General features: G+C 48.7%; 1 protein-coding gene across 1 annotated transcript in view; it reads right to left on the bottom strand.

Moving 5' to 3' along the window:
* Positions 1–206: 206 nt before the first annotated feature.
* SOBP (sine oculis binding protein homolog) overlaps positions 207–21,092 on the bottom strand; it is a 110,214-nt gene continuing 89,328 nt past the window's right edge. The window contains exon 4 of the mRNA XM_030195192.1: positions 207–1,761. The gene's annotated coding sequence lies outside the window, so the exon portion shown is untranslated. The remainder of the gene's footprint in view (positions 1,762–21,092) is intronic.

Genomic DNA, 21,092 nt, shown 5'->3' with positions numbered 1-21,092 from the left:
CCATCCACAGGAGCCGTGCAGAGAAGGTGCCTTCACTTTTCAATTAGTAAACAGATACACTGACTCACAAGGTGACTGGATAGGTTTGGGTCCGTCCTTGTTTTTTTTTTTTTTTTCTTTAATATTTTGTTGGAATAAAATATTCCACAATAACCTTTTGTATGTTACCACCCCTCCCCCCACCCTCCCTCCCCCGGTTTCTTGGTACTTTTCAGTGCCAGCGTACAAACATGCTTCCCTAGTGTCATTCGGACTCTTGGCGTCTACTGTACAAGTGCACACAAGTATTAATTCTACCCTGTATCTTCCACCAGGCATTTGAGGATTGGATTGCACACGTCATCTTAACTGGGATGAGGAGAAGGCCGGCACCGACACACCTCACAGGCAGGAGTGGCACAAAAGGGGCGTTTCCTTAATACTGTTCCAGCTCCCCTCAAGGACCTCTGCACAGGAGTCAAACCTGGTTTCCTGCAGCCCAGGATCATGGAAAACCAGCAGACGGCGAAACTCAACCTCAGTGTTTGCAGAGACCCACCTCTATCCTCTGCCCCCATCGCCTCATTTTCATGGAGAAACCCAACTTTATCATCTCCCTCTACCTCCCCATTTTTTTTTTAGAGAGGCCCTGCTCTATCATCTCTCTCTCTCCCCCATCCCCTTTTGTATGGAAAAGCCCAGCTCTATCATCTCCCCCAATCAACCACTCTATATGTCCAGCTCTCTCTGCTCTCCCACCGCTTCCTCCCCGTCATGTAACACATCCAGGACATTTTTTTTTGTCTTTTGTTAGTCCAACACTCCCCATCTGGGGCACCACATAGGGAAAAAAATTTAAAAAAAAGACAATGAACAGAATTAGCATTTACGATGGGGGTTGCTTGGCATCCAGTCTCTGAAAGAAAGAAACAAAAAAATGACCCACAGTGTAAACTGTTTGTGCTACTTCTTACATGAGTTTCACCGAAAACAAACAAAAAATTAAAAATAAAAAAAAAATGCAAAAAGCCTTAAAAAGTATAACACTGAAAATATGGCATTAAAATGGATAAAAGCTATCTCTTGTAAAAAAAATATATAATAATAAAAATAACAAGAAAAAAGTATATTAGCCAATAAAATTTTCTAACTCTTCCTTTAAAAGTGCATTCTGGGTAAAGAAAGAGCGGCCTTGGAAGGGGTTCCTACTCTAGCATATCACTTTTTTTTCTTCTCCCTTAAGAGCTCAAACAGGTCCGTAAAACCTTCAACGCGAAGAACAATTGTCAGTGTAGCAGCAAACCAACAACAGGTTTCAGTTTTCTGAGGGACGACAACAGCCAACGTACAATACCGTCACCTCGACCTCAAAATACACATCACTTTGCCCAGTCCCTAAATTTCAAATGATAAACAGGGGAATGTGCATATTGGTCCATAATGGTTATAAAAAAGGGAAGATCCAATAGCAAAAGAAAAAAACTGTCAAGAGAAAAGATGGCAGAGCTTTTCAGGGTGGGGGGTTGGGGGGAGGAGGAGGAGGAGAAGGGATGCCGAGAAGGCCAGGAGTCCTGTTGAAATCAATGGTTTCTCTGAAGCCAAAATTTGAAGAGGATGGGTGTTCTTCAGCCTAAGGCTGTCCACTGGAATCAGAAGCCCGGTTGATTGCACCGAATTTTCCGCCGCAGGCAGGGACTGGACCGGCAGGTGTAGCTTGGTGACGTGACGCAGCTTGTCCTGCTCCTCTTCCTCCATGTGAGGTACCGTGTTATTCAGGCATTCCTGTGAGAGAGAACATAGTCACCAGTCAGAAGGGAGTCATTTCTGGATGTTCCTGTGGTTTGGGCAGGGGCAGTGGACCACCTTGTGCTTGGACGCATCAAACAATCAAGCGCTATCCCAGCTCCACCCACCCATCTCCTCAGTTGCTAATGCTATACATGACAAAACATTACCAAGGTCCATAAAAGCAACGCACGATTTGGTAGCCTTCCGGAAACTATTAAAGACTAACCTGTTCAAAGAGACTCATCGTTTGGACCCTTCTCAATGAACTATCATCACAACTTTACCAGAGCAAGTTAACATTCGATATTGTCATCCATGTACTCCGTGTAACACCAATTGTTTCTTTTATGCTGGAATGGCGAATGCCATAACAGAATATTGTAAGCCACATTGAGCCTGCAAATAGGTGGGAAAATGTGGGATACAAATACAACGAATAATAAATAATAATAATAACATTGAATTCTTTTTATTGGATTACTTTAATTCTCATTGATATTACTGAATGTTATACTTTATCCTTGTTCTCAAATATCTGAAATGAATTGTATATCTACTCATTTCTAATTTCTACTACATTTTCTGTACCTTAAACCAGTGGCGTAGCCAAGGGTGGGCCTGGGTGGGCCCAGGCCCGCCCACTTTGGACTCAGGCCCACCCAGTGGTAGCACATTTATGAAGTGTCTGGCAGGGTTCCCCATGCCCCACCAGCCGAAAATTCCCAACAACTGTCCTTCCTGCATACCAGCCTTCCCTCTAATGTATTCCCGCCTATTTGGAAACAGGAAGTTACATCAGAGGGAAGGCTGTGGGGCCAACATGAGCGGTGTGTATTATTATCTGCTCGCTTCCAGTGAAAATCTGCTATTTAAAAGGTATAGGGGGAGGGGGATGTTTGAGAGACCATATGGTATGCAGGCGAGAAAGGGAGAGACCAAATCACTTGTGGGGCAGGGCAGAGTTCTTCTGCCCACCCATCTTGGGCCCAGGCCCACCCAAAATTGGGTGTCTGGCTACGCCTCTGCCTTAAACACAATAATATTCTGTATTTCTCATTCCGATAATGGCGATCGCCATTGCGGCATAATGTAAGCCACATTGAGCCTGCAAAGAGGTGGAAAAATGTGGGATACAAATGCAGCAAATGAATAAATAAATAACCATTGAAAGGCCCTGGTGGCCCAGCCCATTCAGCTGCCCATGGTTTTGGAATGTGACAAACAAAACAAAAAGTCCCTGATGCAGAAGCTTTAAGGAAAATGGCCTACTTCTCCTTATTAGCAAAAGCCGAGGGAAGTGGGAATGTGAACCAGGATTCCCAAAGACCGGACCACAGCAGTAGTAAAAACGAAGCAAAGTTTATTAAACAATAAAATGGCTCGACACTACGTTGTTATTTGCAATTATATTGACTTTAAATGTCCGTTTTCTTTGTTCTGTGTTTATCCTATCTTTTTTGAATGCTCAATATTGAATCTTCAAGGCTGTAAAAGTATTTTATATATTTCGTGCTACTGATTATTGATTATTTGCTACATGAAGTCTGTAACTTTATGTACATGGCACTGTCACACAACGTTTGATAACTGAAGGGCATAATCGAACGGCGCCAGCCATAAAGCGGTGCCCCGACCATATTATCGAAAAAAGATAACCGGCTATCTTTCGTTTCGATAATACGGTCGGAGCTGACCAAATCTCAGCATTTGGGCTGGCTTTAGAGGTGGCCGGCATTGGTTTCCGGCGGTAATGGAAACTAATGCCAGCGATCTCAAACCCGGCCAAATGCAAGGTATTTGGTCGTGGGAGGAGCCAGCATTGGTAGTGCACTGGTCCCCCTGACATGCCAGGACACCAACTGGGCACCCTAGGGGGCACTGCAGTGGACTTCAACAATTGATCCCAGGTGCATAGCTCCCTTACCTTGGGTGCTGAGCCCCCCAAATTCCCCCCCCCAAAACCCACTCTCCACAACTCTACACCACTACCATAGCCCTAAGGGGTGAAGGGGGGCACCTACATGTGGGTACAGTGGGTTTTGGGGGGGGGGGGGTTGGAGGGCTCCCATTTACCACCACAAGTGTAACAGGTAGGAGGGGGATGGGCCTGGGTCCACCTGCCTGAAGTGCACTGCACCCAAAAAACTGCTCCAGGTACCTGCATACTGCTGTCATGGAGCTGGGTATGACATTTGAGGCTGGCATAGAGGCTGGCAAAAAAATGTTTTTTAATTTTTTCTTTTTGGGTGGGAGGGGGTTGGTGACCACTGGGGGAGTACAGGGATGTGATCCCCGATTCCCTCCGGTGGACATCTGCTCAATTGGGGCACTTTTTTGAGGCTTGGTCCTAAAAATAAATGGACTGTGAAGCCGGTCAAATGCTCATCAGAGCCGGTCTTCTTTTTTCCATTATCGGCTGAAACCGGTCATCTCATAACCATGCCTCCGTCCCGCCTTCCATACCCTTCTGAAACACCCCTTTTAACTTTGGCTGGCTCTGTGACGCAAAGCAGTTGGAGCTGGCCAAAATCGGCTTTCCATTATACCAATTTGGCCGGGTTCAGGAGATGGCCGGCCATCTCCCGATTTGTGTCGGAAGATAGCTGGTGATCTCCTTCGCAAATAAGCAGGATTGTTATCTTATACTAGTAAAAAAGGCCCATTTCTTAACGCAATGAAACGGGCGCTAGCAATGTAACGAGTTCCTGCCATTAATGTTTCCACGGTTGTATTCTGAATATAATTGTTGTTTACATGTGTAAGATTTCTTTATATACAATATTTTTTGTGTAAACTGTGTTACAATGTGGTAAAAGTTTTCCTTGTTCAGGTCCTTCAATCAGTTTAACAATCATATCAGAAGAGCTCCTTACTCGTGAGAATGCAACATACAGTTGCCCATGTGAGAGACTGAGAGTGACAGTGTGTTTTACAGACAGTGTAAGAGAGAGAGATACACAGAGTGATTGTGTGTGTGTGTGTGTGACAAAGTGATTGTTTGTCTTCCCTTCCGTTCTGTGCACTTGCCTCCACTGAGAGATGCACAGAGTGATTGAGTGTGTGTGTGTGTGTGTGTGATGTGTGTGAGTGAGTGAGTGAGTGAGTGACAAAGTGATTAAATGTTTGTCTTCCCTTCCGTTCTGTGCACTTGCCTCCACTGATGTTCATACCTCCCTGTATATGATTGTTTGTTAGAGATTCAATCCACTCCACTTCCCTCCTCCAAGTTCCGTTCTGTCTGATTGGTTCTTCGTTGACAGTGAGAGCCAATGAAACGCTGAACTACAGACTTACGAACCCTACACTGCCACAGTGCCACGGAGTCAGCTTCAGAATGTTGGAGGTGCTTTTTATTATATAGGATTCTCCAACGGTAACATCAGTGTTCTTGTATATGGTTTTTCATGTTCATCCTTGATACATAATTTTAGTTACTATTTACAGCTCAATAGTATACCATTTATTATATTAAACTGGTCGTCCGTTACACTTTAATAATAAATAAATTTTGTTCTGCCACAGTCCTGACTAACCATAGGTCGTTTCACATACAACCTAGATACATCTGATTTCCCAATCATGCAATAGGTACTCTTCACGCAGATTATGGAATTGGTAAGTCGTTTTTTTCCAGCCTATACAACATATTGTTTCATAGATTTCCTCATACTGACAGTTATAATCCTTATCATTTCAACTTTCACCCGTTTTGTCGATATTTCAAGTAAAAAAACATAGAACATAGTAGATGACGGCAGAAAAAGACCTGCACGGTCCATCCAGTCTGCCCAACAAGATAAACTCATATGTGCCATTTTTTGTGTATACCTTACCTTGGTTTGTACCTGTCTTTTTCAGGGCACAGACCGTATATGTCTGCCCAGCACTATCCCCGCCTCCCAACCACCGGCTCTGGCACAGACCATATAAGTCTGCCCAGCACTATCCCCGCCCCCCAACCACCCGCCCCGCCTCCCACCACCGGCTCTGGCACAGACCGTATAAGTCTGCCCAGCACTATCCCTGCCTCCCAACCACCAGCCCCGCCTCCCACCACCGGCTCTGGCACAGACCGTATAAGTCTGCCCAGCACTATCCCCGCCTCCCAACCACCAGCCCCGCCTCCCACCACCGGCTCTGGCACAGACCGTAAAAGTCTGCCCAGCACTATCCCCGCCTCCCAACCACCCGCCCCGCCTCCCACCACCGGCTCTGGCACAGACCATATAAGTCTGCCCAGCACTATCCCCGCCTCTCAACCACCAGCCCCGCCTCCCACCACCGGCTCTGGCACAGACTAAGTCTGCCCAGCACTATCCCCGCCTCCTAACCACCCGTCCCGCCTCGCACCACCGGCTCTGGCACAGACCGTATAAGTCTGCCCAGCACTATCCCCACCTCCCAACCACCGGCTAAGTAATTACATTAAATTATCTAGTACAAAAGGTTTTTATTTATTCCATATTAGACACCTCTATGCTGGTTGTTTACTTGCCTCTACACGTCACTCACTCACACACTCTATTCACATTGCTTTTCCGTATCCCCCACACTCCGTTTTAGCTTCAGTGTATGCAGTGCTTTGCGGGGGGGGGGGGGGGGGGGGGGTTTACTGCTTTAGATGTTCACTGGTTCCGTCATGTCCCCTCCGATGTTTTTAGTTTTATACATATGGGATGCATATATTTTGTACAAAATTATCTACGTATTTGTTTATTTCCAATATGTTCATGTTTTCTGCTTTCGCTGTATTTTCTGTTTTAAATTTCATTTCTCTATATATTGTTTTCAATCCATAGACTTCTGATTTAGGCCTTTTGGCCGAAACACAACGTAGTGTCGAGTCATTTTATTGTTTAATAAACTTTGCTTCGTTTTCACTACTGCTGTGGTCCGGTCTTTGGGAATCCTGGTTCACATTCCCACTTCCCTCTGCTTTTGAGTTGCTCTGTGGGACTTCTTGAGTTCTCCACGCTCGTGGATTCTTTTTTTCGTTCTACTTCTCCTTACTACCAAAGTTCCTTGCAATCTCCTTCTCCTGGTGCCTGCTAGTGCAGGAACAGGGCACTTGGGGAACTGGGTTTCATTCCCACTGCAGCTCTCGCTTAACCCTCCCTTGCTCCAAGTACAGAACGTAGACTGTGAGCCCCCTAGGGGTTGTATCATGGAAAAGCAGTATATCATTTTCACCCACCTCCCCTCCTACCCTGGGGTGGTGGTGCTTCAATATCATGTCTTCATGACGTCAGACTCACAGAAGCAGAAGCCTGCGCGGCCACATTGGTGATCTGCAAGGGCCGACTTCTAGTGGAATAGCAACATTCCATGTAGAATCTCAAATAGTAGCAACAGTGGAGGAGTGGCCTAGTGGTTAGGGTGGTGGACTCTGGTCCTGGGGAACTGAGTTTGATTCCCACTTCAGGCACAGGCAGCTCCCTGTGACTCTGGGCAAGTCACTTAACCCTCCATTGCCCCATGTAAGTCGCATTGAGCCTGCCATGAGTGGGAAAGCACAGGGTACAAATGTAACAAAAATAAAATAGATACTATTGGAGATTCTACATGGAATGTTGCTATTCCACTAGCAACATAACATTCCATGTAGAAGGCTGTGCAGGCTTCTTGTTTCTGAGTCTGACGTCCTGCACGTACGTGCAGCAGGACATCAGACTCACAGAAGCAGAAGCCTGCACGGCCACATTGGTGATCTGCAAGGGCCGACTTCTACACTACCATAGCCCTTAAAGGATAACAGGGGGCACCTATATAACATAGTAAATGACGGCAGATAAAGACCTGTACGGTCCATCCAGTCTGCCCAACAAGATAAACACTTTATATGTTTACCCCAGTTTGATTTGTCCTTGCCATTCTCAGGGCACAGACAGTAGAAGTCTGCCCAGCACTGTTCTTGTACTAAAAGTTCTGAAGATTCTGTAATCCTAAAGAGTTACAAGATTCTGGTGGGTACAGTGGGTTTCGGGTAGGTTTTGGAGGGCTCCCATTTACCTGAAGTCCACTGCACCCACTAAAAACTGCTCCAGGGACCTGCATACTGCTGTCATGGAGCTGGGTATGACATTTGAGGCTGGGAGGGGGTTGGTCATCTGGTCAGTTGGGGCCTTCGGTACACTGCTGACACTCCCCCTTGAACTTTGGCTGGCCCTGCGATGGAAAGCAGTTGAAGCCATCCAAATTCAGCTTTCAATTATACTGATTTGGCCGGCCTTGCGAGAAGGGTGCCCATCTGGCATAGTGGTTAGGGTGGTGGACTTTGGTCCTAGGGGAACTGAGGAACTGAGTTGGATTCCCACTTCAGGCACAGGCAGCTCCTTGTGACTCTGGGCAAGTCACTTAACCCTCCATTGCCCCATGTAAGCCGCATTGAGCCTGCCATGAGTGGGAAAGCGCAGGGTACAAATGTAACAAAAATAAAATAGATACTATTGGAGGTTCTACATGGAATGTTGCTACTATTGGAGATTCTACATGGAATGTTGCTATTCCACTAGCAACATTCCATGTAGAAGACTGCGCAGGCTTCTGTTTCTGTGAGTCTGATGTCCTGCACGTACATGCAGGACGTCAGACTCACAGAAGCAGAAGGCTGCGCGGCCACATTGGTGATCTGCAAGGGCCGACTTCTACATGGAATGTTGCTAGTGGAATAGCAATATTCCATGTAGAATCTCAAATAGTAGCAACAGTGGAGGAGTGGCCTAGTGGTTAGGGTGGTGGACTTTGGTCCTGGGGAACTGAGGAACTGAGTTCGATTCCCGGCACAGGCAGCTCCTTGTGACTCTGGGCAAGTCACTTAATCCTCCATTGCCCCATGTAAGCCGCATTGAGCCTGCCATGAGTGGGAAAGTGCAGGGTACAAATGTAACAAAAATAAAATAGATACTATTGGAGATTCTACATGGAATGTTGCTACTATTGGACATTCTACATGGAATGTTGCTACTATTGGAGATTCTACAGGGAATGTTGCTATTCCACTAGCAACATAACATTCCATGTAGAAGGCTGCGCAGGCTTCTGTTTCTGTGAGTCTGATGTCCTGCACGTATGTGCAGGACGTCAGACTCACAGAAGCAGAAGCCTGCGCGGCCACATTGGTGATCTGCAAGGGCCGACTTTACATGGAATGTTGCTAGTGGAATAGCAACATTCCATGTAGAATCTCAAATAGTAGCAACAGTGGAGGAGTGGCCTAGTGGTTAGGGTGGTGGACTTTGGTCCTGGGGAACTGAGGAACTGAGTTCGATTCCGATTCCCACTTCAGGCACAGGCAGCTCCTTGTGACCCTGGGCAAGTCACTTAACCCTCCATTGCCCCATGTAAGCCGCATTGAGTCTGCCATGAGTGGGAAGGCGTGGGGTACAAATGTAACAACAACAAAAAAAAAAGATGGCCACCCTTCTACTACTACTACTTATCATTTCTATAGCACTACAAGGCATACGCAACACCATACACAAAAAAGACAGTCCCTGCTCAAAGCGCTTACAATCTAGATAGTAATATAGTAAATGACGGCAGATAAAGACCTGAACGGTCCATCCAGTCTGCCCAACAAGATAAACTCATTTTACATGGTATGTGATCCTTTATATGTATACCGACAGTAAAAAAACATTTCTTCCTCCCCGCAGGTCTCACCGACAGGATCCTACAGCTGGCAGCGATTCACAGTGAGAGGCCAAGGGGAAACCCCAGACCTAGTGACACCTCAATCATGTGTGTTATAGTGACTATGGCATGACACACTGGGGGGGGGGGGGGGGAGGAATTCAGCACACGGCACCAGGAAGATCCGTGCTAAGCTGATATTCTACAAAGTGAGCTCTGTACAGAGCAGAAAACCCTATATCTACTATAATAATTTGCACCTCCAGCGTTCTGAAGCTGACTGCCAGGAAGTTGAAGCCCGGTTCGTAATGTCTGAAGCCTTACTACTACTACTTAACATTTCTAGAGCGCTACTAGGGTTACGTAGCGCTGTACAGTTTAACAAAAAAGGACAGTCCCTGCTCAAAAGAGCTTACAATCTAAAGGACGAAATGTCAAGTGTCAAGTGGGGGCAGTCTAGATTTCCTGAATAGAGGTATGGTGGTTAGGTGCCGAAAGCGACATTGAAGAGGTGGGCTTTGAGCAAGGCTTTGAAGATGGGCAGGGAGGGGGCCTGGCGTATGGGCTCAGGGAGTTTATTCCAGGCATGGGGTGAGGCGAGGCGGAGCCTGGAGTTGGCGGTGGTGGAGAAGGGTACTGAGAGGAGGGATTTGTCTTGAGAGCGGAGGTTATGGGTAGGAACGTAAGGGGAGATGAGGGTAGAGAGGTAAGGAGGGGCTGCAGATCGAGTGCATTTGTGGGTTAATAGGAGAAGCTTGAACTGTATGCGGTACCTGATCGGAAGCCAGTGAAGTGACTTAAGGAGAGGGGTGATATGAGCGTATCGGTCCAGGCGGAAGATAAGACGTGCAGCAGAGTTCTGAACGGACTGAAGGGGGGATAGATGGCAAAGTGGGAGGCCTTCCGGTGATGTCACCGTGTTGCCTGGGAAACCGCGACGCGTCTCAAGCACGGGCAGGCTCCTGAATAGAGAGCAGGGCCACTTTCAACACCTTATCCAGCAAGGGAGCGAGCGATGACCTCCCACCCGCGCACGCTGGGACCAGCCTGTGTGGGTTCAACAGAGAGGGATTGGGACAGGACGAAGGGATCTGTCAGCCCGGGGAGGCGAGCGAGAGAAGTGCGGTAGTGTGCTGCAGACGCAATCATTTGACCCCCCCCCCCTCCATAGCGGCTTCAGTCCTCTCATCTCCCGAAAGTTGAGCAGGAGAATCTCTGGAGAGGCAGCGGGGGAGGAATCACCCGAAACCAGCAGCTGAGGTAGAGCCCGATGAACTGACAGGATACAGTGCTGTTACCAGAGGCCCCGACCTGGTTCGAGCCCGCCCCCCGCGGGCATGTGTCGGCTCTGTACCTGGTATTGCCGGCGTCAGGTGCTCAGTCTGATCCGGGGGGTACAGTTGCAGGCGCGTGCGCGCTTGGTGGTGGAACTCGGAGGAGAGGGAGGGAGGCAGGTAGGGGGGGCGTGGAACTCGGAGGGAGGCAGGTAGGGACCAAGGAACTCGGAGGGGAGGGGGCCTGGAACTCGGAGGACAGAGGGAGGGAGGGAGGGGGCCCTGGAACCTTGCTAGCACCCGTTTCCTTTCTGTTGGAAACGGGCCTCTTTTACTAGTATTCTATAAATACCAGATTAGTTGCGGCAGATTTCATGAGTGGAGGAGTGGCCTAGTGGTTAGGGGTGGTGGACTTTGGTCCTGGGGAACTGAGTTGGATTCCCACTTCAGGCACAGGCAGCTCCTTGTGACTCTGGGCAAGTCACTTAACCCTCCATTGCCCCATGTAAGCCGCATTGAGCCTGCCATGAGTGGGAAAGTGCGGGGTACAAATGTAACAAAAAATGACTGACTTTAAGCACCAGCATTCACGCCTGCCCAAACCTGGTGTACATGCTGACGCCCAGTTTACAGTAGATGGGCGCACCATTCCCTGTAGCTGTGTGGGAGTCCTCCACCTACAGTCCTGCCAGTAGGAGGCACTGTTTCACTATCACGTTTTCAAGAGTGAGCTCTGCAGGCAGGGATGGACTGACCATTTGGGCACCCGGGCAATGCCCAGAGATTCTAGGGGGCCCAGAGGCTCTGGCCGGATGCCCAGCACACCACTGGCCTCAGCAGGGGTGGGGAGGGGGGGTGCACTATACAATATAGAAGTGGATGTTATAGATTAGCGCCTTGGACAAATGTGCTTAATTTCAAATTGTTGTCAATTACCTGGAATGCAAAGATGCTACAGGTGGCTCATTAGGAGCCAACTTTATGCTGTGCTATTCCTGGAACCTTCAGGAGACCTGGGGGGGGGGGGAGGGGGAGGTCTCTCCTAATTGCACCCTTCTCCTCCATCGCTAACTCCAGACTCCGTTCCTTTTATCTTGACGCACCTTATGCATGGAATAGACTTCCTGAGCCATTACGTCAAGCTCCATCTCTGGCCACCTTCAAATCCGGGCTAAAGGCCTACCTGTTTGATGCTACTTTTAATTCCTCACTTGTCACCTGCTCGTAACCTTATCTTCTCTTCCTCTCTTCAATAGTCCCTTTTCCCTATGTGTCCTATCTGTCTGTCCTACCCTTATCCCTTATTTGTCCTGTCTGTCTGTCCTGATTTAGATTGTAAGCTCTTTTGAGCAGGGACTGTCTTTTCTTCATGTTAAATTGTGAAGCGCTGCGTACGACTGGTAGCGCTATAGAAATGATTTGTAGTAGTAGTAGTAGGTGGGGGAGGGGAGTTTGTTTGTTGGGTAATTAGAAAAAGTGCAGGAAGTTCGGGCAGTATCTTTCTGGGTTGTAATGTTGTTCTTATTCAACTATGGGGCCTTTTTACTAACCCACGTGGGCGCCTAGACACGCCCAATGTGCGCCATTTTGGAACTACAGCCCGGCTACTGCGTGGCCCAGGTGGTAATTTCATTTTTTTACATACGCCTACTAGACGTGCTGGAAAATTTCTGGTGTGCGGCACTCACCGGGCGGTAATTGGCATTGTACGCGCGCTGACGATTACTGCCCGGTTAATGCGTGAGACCTTACCGCTAAGTGAATGGGTGGCAGTAAGGTTTCAGGCCCTAAATGGGCACACGACAATTTTAATTTTGCCACACGTCCATTGTCGGCCAGAAAAAAAGGCCTTTTTTGGAGGTGCGCTGAAAAATGGACCTGCGCACACCCAATACACGCACCTACACCACCGCAGGCCACTTTTCGGCGCACTTTAGAGAAAAGGACCCCTTACGTGCGCCCACTGCACGTGCCGGAAAATTTCTGGCGTGCTGCACTAACCAGGCGGTAATCGGCATTGTACACGCGCTGAGAATTACCACACAGTTAACGCGTGAGACCTTACTGCTAAGTGAACGGGTGGCAGTAAGGTCCCAGGCCCCAATTGGACAAACGTTAATTTCCATTTTGCCGCACATCCATTTTCGGCCAAAAAAAGGCCTCTTTTGCAGGTGCGCTGAAAAATGGACCTGCGCATGCCCAATACACGCGCCTACACCACCGCAAGCCACTTTTCGGCGCACCTTAGTAAAAGGACTCCTTTGTTTCTTTGCTTTGCATTGTGTTTTGGAGTCATGGCCATTTTGTTGCCTGTTTATGAATATCCTGTACCTCAATAAAGTTATTATAGCTACGTCATGCAAGGTTCCACGTTAGGAGTTATGGACCAAGAAAGGGATCTGGGTGTCGTCGTCGATAATACGCTGAAACCTTCTGCTCAGTGTGCTGCTGCGACTAGGAAAGCGAATAGAATGTTGGGTATTATTAGGAAAGGTATGGAAAACAGGTGTGAGGATGTTATAATGCCGTTGTATCGCTCCATGGTGCGACCGCACCTTGAGTATTGTGTTCAATTCTGGTTGCCGCATCTCAAGAAAGATATAGTAGAATTGGAAAAGGTGCAGCGAAGGGCAACTAAAATGATAGCGGGGATGGGAAGACTTCCCTATGAAGAAAGATTAAGGAGGCTAGGGCTATACAGCTTGGAGAAGAGACGGCTGAGGGGAGACATGATAGAGGTATATAAAATAATGAGTGGAGTGGAACAGGTGGATGTGAAGCGTCTGTTCACGCTTTCCAAAAATACTAGGACTAGGGGGCATGCGATGAAACTACAGTGTAGTAAATTTAAAACAAATCGGAGAAAATATTTCTTCACCCAACGCATAATTAAACTCTGGAATTCGTTGCCGGAGAACGTGGTGAAGGCGGTTAGCTTGGCAGAGTTTAAAAGGGGGTTAGACGGTTTCCTAAAGGACAAGTCCATAAACCCTACTAAATGGACTTGGGAAAAATCCACAATTCCAGGAATAACATGTATAGAGTGTTTGTACATTTGGGAAGCTCGCCAGGTGCCCTTGGCCTGGATTGGCCGCTGTCGTGGACAGGATGCTGGGCTCGATGGACCCTTGGTCTTTTCTGTGTGGCATTCCTTATGTACTTATGTCCTCTACTTGGCTCACTTTTATTACATAGAGCAGTGATTTAACCTATTGTGATGTCATAGTGGCTCATTCCACCAATAAGAGCCAACCTCATTAGTGATGTCACAATGGCTTGATTGTATAGAATGTTTGTACGTTTGGGAAGCTTGCCAGGTGCCCTTGGCCTGGATTGGCCGCTGTCGTGGACAGGATGCTGGGCTCGATGGACCCTTGGTCTTTTCCCAGTGTGGCATTACTTATGTACTTATGTCCTCTACTTGGCTCACTTTTATTACATAGAGCAGTGATTTAACCTATTGTGATGTCATAGTGGCTCATTCCACCAATAAGAGCCAACCTCATTAGTGATGTCACAATGGCTTGATTGTATAGAATGTTTGTACGTTTGGGAAGCTTGCCAGGTGCCCTTGGCCTGGATTGGCCGCTGTCGTGGACAGGATGCTGGGCTCGATGGACCCTTGGTCTTTTCCCAGTGTGGCATTACTTATGTACTTATTGACCTCTCACTACTAGTGCCCCCTGGCACACAAATTTGGGTGACGTACATAGCATCCAGGGGACTGTGTACTACTACTACTACTATTTGACATTTCTATAGCGCTACTAGGGTTACGCAGCGCTGTACAATATAACATAGAAGGACAGTCCCTGCTCGAAGAGCTTACAATCTAATGGACAAATGTACAGACATCAAGTAGTGGCAGTCAAATTGGAGCAGTCTAAGGTTAGGTGTAAACACAGTAGTACCCGAATGCACTCATGAGCCACCTCTAATGAACAAGAAGAGGCATCTACTGCTCCCCCTGAACACCTCAAAGACCACCACTACTGCCACTTACCATTTCTATACAGCTACCAGACTGGCAAACAGCCGGACGGATCACATCCTTCCTTTCTCTGCTCTATGACTGGCAGGAGCCAGCAGGGTACCCGGGTTGGGAGCACAGGAGAATTTCTTTTGCAGGTTCAGGGAATAATAAGCGATGGCAGACTGATGCATGAGCTGTAATTCACTGAAGGCTGACCCGCTGACCACATTAATCATGAGCCTGCTGTTCCAGCCCTTAATGAGCGATGGCAGAAACACTTTAATTGTCTAATTTATCAAAAAGCTTTCCTCCTCTTCCATGCCCAGGGGAGAATCTCAGAGAAATCAGCAGTGAAGAACCAGCCCATAAGTGTCTGCTCTGCCTAACCACCTGCTGTAAAGCAGACACTTATTTTTTTTGGGTGGGGGGGGGTCAGTCTTTTAACTAGATCTGGTGAAAATATCGCAGTCTAAAGCCAGGGCCGCCGGGGGGGGGGGGGGGGCAAAATTCCCCGAGCCCGGCTTCGAAAGGGGGGTCCGAACTTGGGCCCAGCGCCGGCAAGCTTCTTCTTGCCTGCTTCCAGGTCATACATAAGTATTGCCACACTGGGACAGACCAAAGGTCCATCGAGCCCAGCATCCTGTTTCCAACAGTGGCCAATCCAGGTCACAAATACCTGGCAGAAACCCAAACAATAGCAACATTCCATGTAGAACCCCAAAGAGTAGCAAGATTCTAGAATTCTAAAGAATAAGAAGATTCCATGCAGAATTTCAAAGTGTATAGCAACATTCCATTTAGAACTCTAAAGAGTAGCAAGATTCCATTCAGAATCCTAAGTACATAAGTGTTGCCATACTGGGACAGACCAAAGGTCCATCAAGCCCAGCATCCTGTTTCCAACAGTGGCCAATCCAGGTCACAAGTACCTGGCAGAAACCCAAAGAGTAGCAACATTCCATGTAGGACCCCAAAGAATCGCAAGATTCTAGAATCCTAAAGAGTAACAAGATTCCGTGTAGAACCCCCAAAGAACAGCAAGATTCTAGAAAGGCGGTATATCAAGTCCCATTCCCCTTTCCCTTCCTGCTGGTGGGGCCTGGGATCCCTCCCAGCCAAGGTATTTCAATCCTGTTGCAGCAGTGGCAGCGATCGGAAGGGGGCGGACCCAGTTCAGTCTCTTGGCAGCAAGAAGAGGAGGAAGTGAATGCTGCACAACAGGTCACTTCCTCCTTCTGCGCCAGCTTAGACCCGATTGTTTATGTGAACCATGTGGGTCTAAGTCAGCGCAGGAGGAGGAAGAGACCTGCTTTGCAGCCAGTCACTTCCTCCTTGCCATAGCCAGTGGGGGAGGGGAAGGAGGAGGTATATCCCTCTCTCACACCCACTCGTGGTCTGGTGGCCAAGCTCCCCCTCCCCCTCCCATGTTTACTGCTAAAGGCATCTTTCTCCCCTCACGCACAGCTGCCAGCGCTGGTCCTGAAGCCAGAAAAGGTAGTACTCCATGTTGCTGGGGTGAGGGGAGAGACCTGTGTAGCTGGGGAGGTGGGGGTGACCTGTTTGGCTGGGGAGGTTGCTGTGTACCCTGTTTGACCTGTGGGGGGGGGGGGGGAGTGCTGCGAAAAATTACTTGGACACCAAGGGCACTGTGAACCAGGGGCGTAGCTACATGGGGCCATGGGGGCCTGGGCCCCCATAGATTTGGCCCAGGACCCCCCTGCCGACGACCCTCTCGACCCCCCCTCCCGCCGCCAACCCACCATCACCGTCTGCTACATTTCCTGGTGGGGGACCCCAACCCCCGCCAGCCGAGGTCCTTTTCTTCCTTCGTTCTGCTTCTGAGTCTGACGTCCTGCACTTACAATGTTGGGTTCCCCCGCCAGCAAATCTAGGCAATGGCGACGGCGGGGGAGGGTTGGCAGTGGGAGGGGGGTTGAGAGGGTCGTCGGCAGGGGGGAGGGTCAAAGTTGTTGTTGGTGGTGGTGGCAGCAGTGCGGGTCGGCAATGGCGGGTGGGGGTCGGTGGCGCGGGGGGGGGGGCTAAAATATGCCCCCTCACCTCGGGCTCTGGACCCCCCTCCCACCAAAGTCTGGCTACGCCCCTGCCGTGAACCAAAAAAGTTTGGGAACCACTGCTCTAGTGTAATTTTAGTGGTGTGATAGCAGCAGGGCCGCCGAGAGGTGGGGCAGGGGGGACAAAATTCCCCGGGCCTCCAAGGGGGGCCCGGTGCCGCAGTCCCCTCCACCCGCCCCCCTCTGTCCACCACCGGGCCAGGCCTCCCTGAATTCAAATCATAGCGCCTCACCTCGATCTCGCTCCGTGTGAAAGAAGTGCAGCAGCGGCAGTCTGCAGATCGCCTCCCTTCGGGTCTTCCCTCCCGGTGACCCGTCGGACGAAGGCAGGACACAGGGAGGGAAGGCCCGAAGGGAGGCGATTTGCAGACTGCCACTGCTGCGCTTCTTTCACACGGAGCGAGGTCGAGGTGAGGCGCTATGATTTGAATTCAGGCGGGCCCAGCCCAGTGGTGGATGGAGGGGGGCGGGTGGAGTGGGGGCGGCAATGACGATGACCTCGGGGGGGGGGGGGGCTTGCCCTGGGCCCGGCCCAGTCTCTCGGCGGCCCTGGTTAGAAGTTAGCAGCAAACAGCGACAAATGCAGCTGTCAGTAGGCGTTAGTGGACACGAGATTTGAGAAGAGGGTGTGAGGGTTTCATTGATCAGTTAAAGGGATGAGGGAATCAAAAAAGGTTAAGAACCTCTGCTCTTAAAGTTTCTCCCGATCTCCAGCCTACTGCAAAGTATTTGGGGATTACTGACTCAGGTTTGCACTCACAGGGGGGGGGGGGGGGGGGGGGGGGGGAGACCTGAATTCTATTCCAATTTAATAACTTCAGATACTGCTATCTGCAAAATTATTAAGCCGTTAACAACAAACATTAAATAATTCAATACAAGTGAATTAAATAACACAATCCAAGCATTAAATCATTATATTTAAATAAGGGGGAGGTAGGAACTAAAGTTCATTAAGGGAATAAAGGACAATATCTGCCTCTGAATGAGTTTTAAACAGTAAAATCGTGCAACTATTATACTCCACAAAATCCTGTGGATCAGGTAAATGTGAATTGAATGTTTATTCTCTCAAAAAGTACAAAGACCAGGGGACACTGCACGACATTACATGGAAATACTTTAAAAATAAATAGGAACAATTTTTTTCACTCAATGAATAGTTAAGGTCTGAAACGTTGCCAGAGGATGTAACCTGAGTAACATAGTAAATGACGGCAGATAAAGACCTGTACGGTCCATCCAGTCTGCCCAACAAGATAAACTCATTTACATGGTATGTGATACTTTATACCTGAGTTTGATTTGTCCTTGCTATTCTCAGGGCACAAACTGTAGATGTCTGCCCAGCACTGTTCTTATACTAAGTTCTGAAGCGAACGTCGAAGCCACTAAAATTCACACTCCAGTCCGTCCATATCTGTTCAGTCACGATCAGGGCGTAGACCGTAGAAGTCTGCCCAGCTCCTGTTTTGTTTCTAATTACCGGCATTGCCACTCAATCTCCACTACGATTCCACTGAACCATTCCTTCTAAACAGGATTCCTTTGTGTTTATCCCACGCATATTTGAATTCCATTACCGTTTTCATCTCCACCACCTCCCGCGGGAGGGCATTCCACATATCCACCATCCTCTCCGTGAAAAAATACTTCCTGACATTGTATATTAACGAGATCCTTGAATCAAATAGATTGAAAATTCTGCAGGAAACAAAACACGTCTTGGAATCACTGTGGATTGAAATTCCATGTGTAAAGGGGAAAAGGAAAGTGATAGGAGTGTACTACCATCCGCCTGGCCAGGATGAACAGATGGATGCAGAAATGTTAAAGGAAATTAGGGATGCAAACAAACTGGGTGATTTCAATTACCCCGATATTGAGTTGGTAAATGTAACATCGGGGCACGCCAGGGAGGTAAAATTCCTCGATGAAATCAAGGACAGCTTTATGGAGCAGCCGGTATAGGAGCTGACGAGAGGAGGAAAAATTCCAGACACAGGCCCAGATGCATCAACCAAACGTTAAAAAATAAGAAACGTAAAAGTGCTTAATGATTTTTAAAAAACGAGGAATGCACTACAAAAACACTCCGGAAATGTTCGGATCGGTATTGCAAAGTAGGATGTATCACAGAATCGTTAAACCCGTTAATCAGCGCCTAAAGCAAGCGCAGAGCAGCCAAGCGTTATGCTGGCTGCTCCGCGCATGCCACAAAGGCCCAGCTGTCAAAACAAAAAAAAAAAAACACCAACAGGTATGTTTCGGGAGGGGGCAAAGGCGCTCGTCATGAGCGTCCTGTATGGATGCCTTGCCCCCCCCCCGGGGCTCTCCGCTTCCCCCCCCCCCCACGAAAAATCTCCAATTTTAGCAGCCCCGGGCTGGCCCTCTGCTTTTCCTGTGTATTCTCCCACACTAGCTCCGCCTCCTGCCATGCTCCGGTCCCATGCCCCACCCCCGCCGCCCCCCTTTGGTCGTGGATGCGCCAACGACCCCCCCCCCTTTGCCTTACCGGCCCGTGCAGCACCTCTCACCTCTGCTGCACGGGCAAGAACAGCTGATCGGTGATTCAGAAGGCCTCCTCAGACGTCCCTTCTTTCTTCCTGGGCCTGCCCTCCTCTGACGAGCGCCCTTGCCCCCTCCCGATCCTTTTTTGGTGCTGAGGGAGAGGGGAGCAGCGGCGACCTGGGGCGTCAATAAAGGACGCCCCTGACGCGTTTTCGCCCCCCCCCCCCCCCCAGTTATTTTTTTTTATGGATTTTGTAAACTTCTAGCAGACAGACAGCCCTAACGAGAAGTACAGACTCTGGTTAGATTTCACGGTGTTCTCCTGCGTTAAACGAATCGGAAAAGGTTAGTGCATGTCATTTCAATGGGATTTGTAGAAGAATTGCTCATCTGCATTCAGTTTTCGTTAGCTGCTACTGTCGTTGGAAAATAGGCTTTAGTGCATAGTAACATAGTAGATGACGGCAGAAAAAGACCTGCACGGTCCATCTAGTCTGCCCACGATAAACTCATATGTGTATACCTTACCTTGATTTGTACCTGTCTTTTTCAGGGCACAGACCGTATAAGTCTGTCCAGCAGTATTTCCCGCCTCCCAACCACCAGTCCCGGATAGGAAATTCTTCCTTAAGGGCTCATTTAACGATGAAAAACGTTTAGTGCATCTGGGCCCTAGTACTTAGTGGAGCACATGATCTGGTGCGGGAGGTAATGGTGCTGGGGCCGCTCGATAACAGTGATCATAATATGATCGGATTTGATATTAGCTTTGAAGTAAGTATACGTAGGAAATCAAATACGTTAGCGTTTAATTTAAAAAAGGAGACTATGATAAAATGAGAAGAACGGTGAAAAAAAAACTTAGAGGAGCGACTGCGAGGTAATCAAAATTTTACATCAGGCCTGGATGCTGGATAGGGCCCTGTGGTTTTTATCTGCTGTTATTTTCTCTGCTTCTATGAAAAAAAAAAAAAAACCTAATACCAGCTCAAATCTGATGCTATTTTACCTGCCTGGGAGCATCAGACCACTACACACAGCCCGATGCTCCCCGGCACTATTTTAAAGGAGCTGGAGCAGCACAAATAGAGAGCTCCTGGGGTCCCCTCCCCACTCCCCCCTCTGCCTATGCAAAGACTCCCCTGTGAAGATACTTCTATTCCCCCCCCCCCCCACACACACACACATAGATGTTCATTTTCAAAGCAGATGGACGTGGAGGAGTGGCCTAGTGGTTAGGGTGGTGGGCTTTGGTCCTGGGGAACTGAGGAACTGAGTTTGATTCCCACTAAAGGCACAGGCAGCTCCTTGTGACTCTGGGCAAGTCACTTAACCCTCCATTGCCCCATGTAAGCTGCATTGAGCCTGCCATGAGTGGGAAAGCGGGGGGTACAAGTGTTAAAAAAAAAAAACGGACAAAAAAAAGTCCATCTACCGAAAACGTCCATATGCTCATTTTCAAAAAGCAAAAATCAGGACGTATTTCACTGTAGTTCGTCCAAATAGGAAGGGGGCATGTTTTAAGTAGGCCTGGGCCAGTCCTAAAATTCGGACGCCTTTCAGCAATAATGGCACCGGAAGACACACCCAAGCAGTGGCGTAGCTACGGGTGGGCCTGCTCAGACCCACCCAGCTGAAGCGCCACACTGCTCTCTTCCCCCTTCTCCTCTGCGGCGTCCCAGCATCTGCACTCTGATCTCTGAACCCCTTCCCTCCCCGGTGTAGGTACAGACGTCCTCTACGCATGCAGAGATTCGTTCTTGCTGCTTGCGCCGGCCCCGCAGGCTTCCATCTGCCAGGTTCCACGAGACAGCAAACAAGCAAGGATGTTTGCGAGGGCAGGACACGGCAGATGGAAGCCTG

The sequence above is a fragment of the Microcaecilia unicolor genome, chromosome 3 (genome assembly GCF_901765095.1).
Source record: "Microcaecilia unicolor chromosome 3, aMicUni1.1, whole genome shotgun sequence".
NCBI lineage: Eukaryota > Metazoa > Chordata > Amphibia > Gymnophiona > Siphonopidae > Microcaecilia > Microcaecilia unicolor.
The sequence above is the reverse complement of the archived record's forward strand: the minus strand, read 5'-3'. Positions and strand labels throughout refer to the sequence as shown.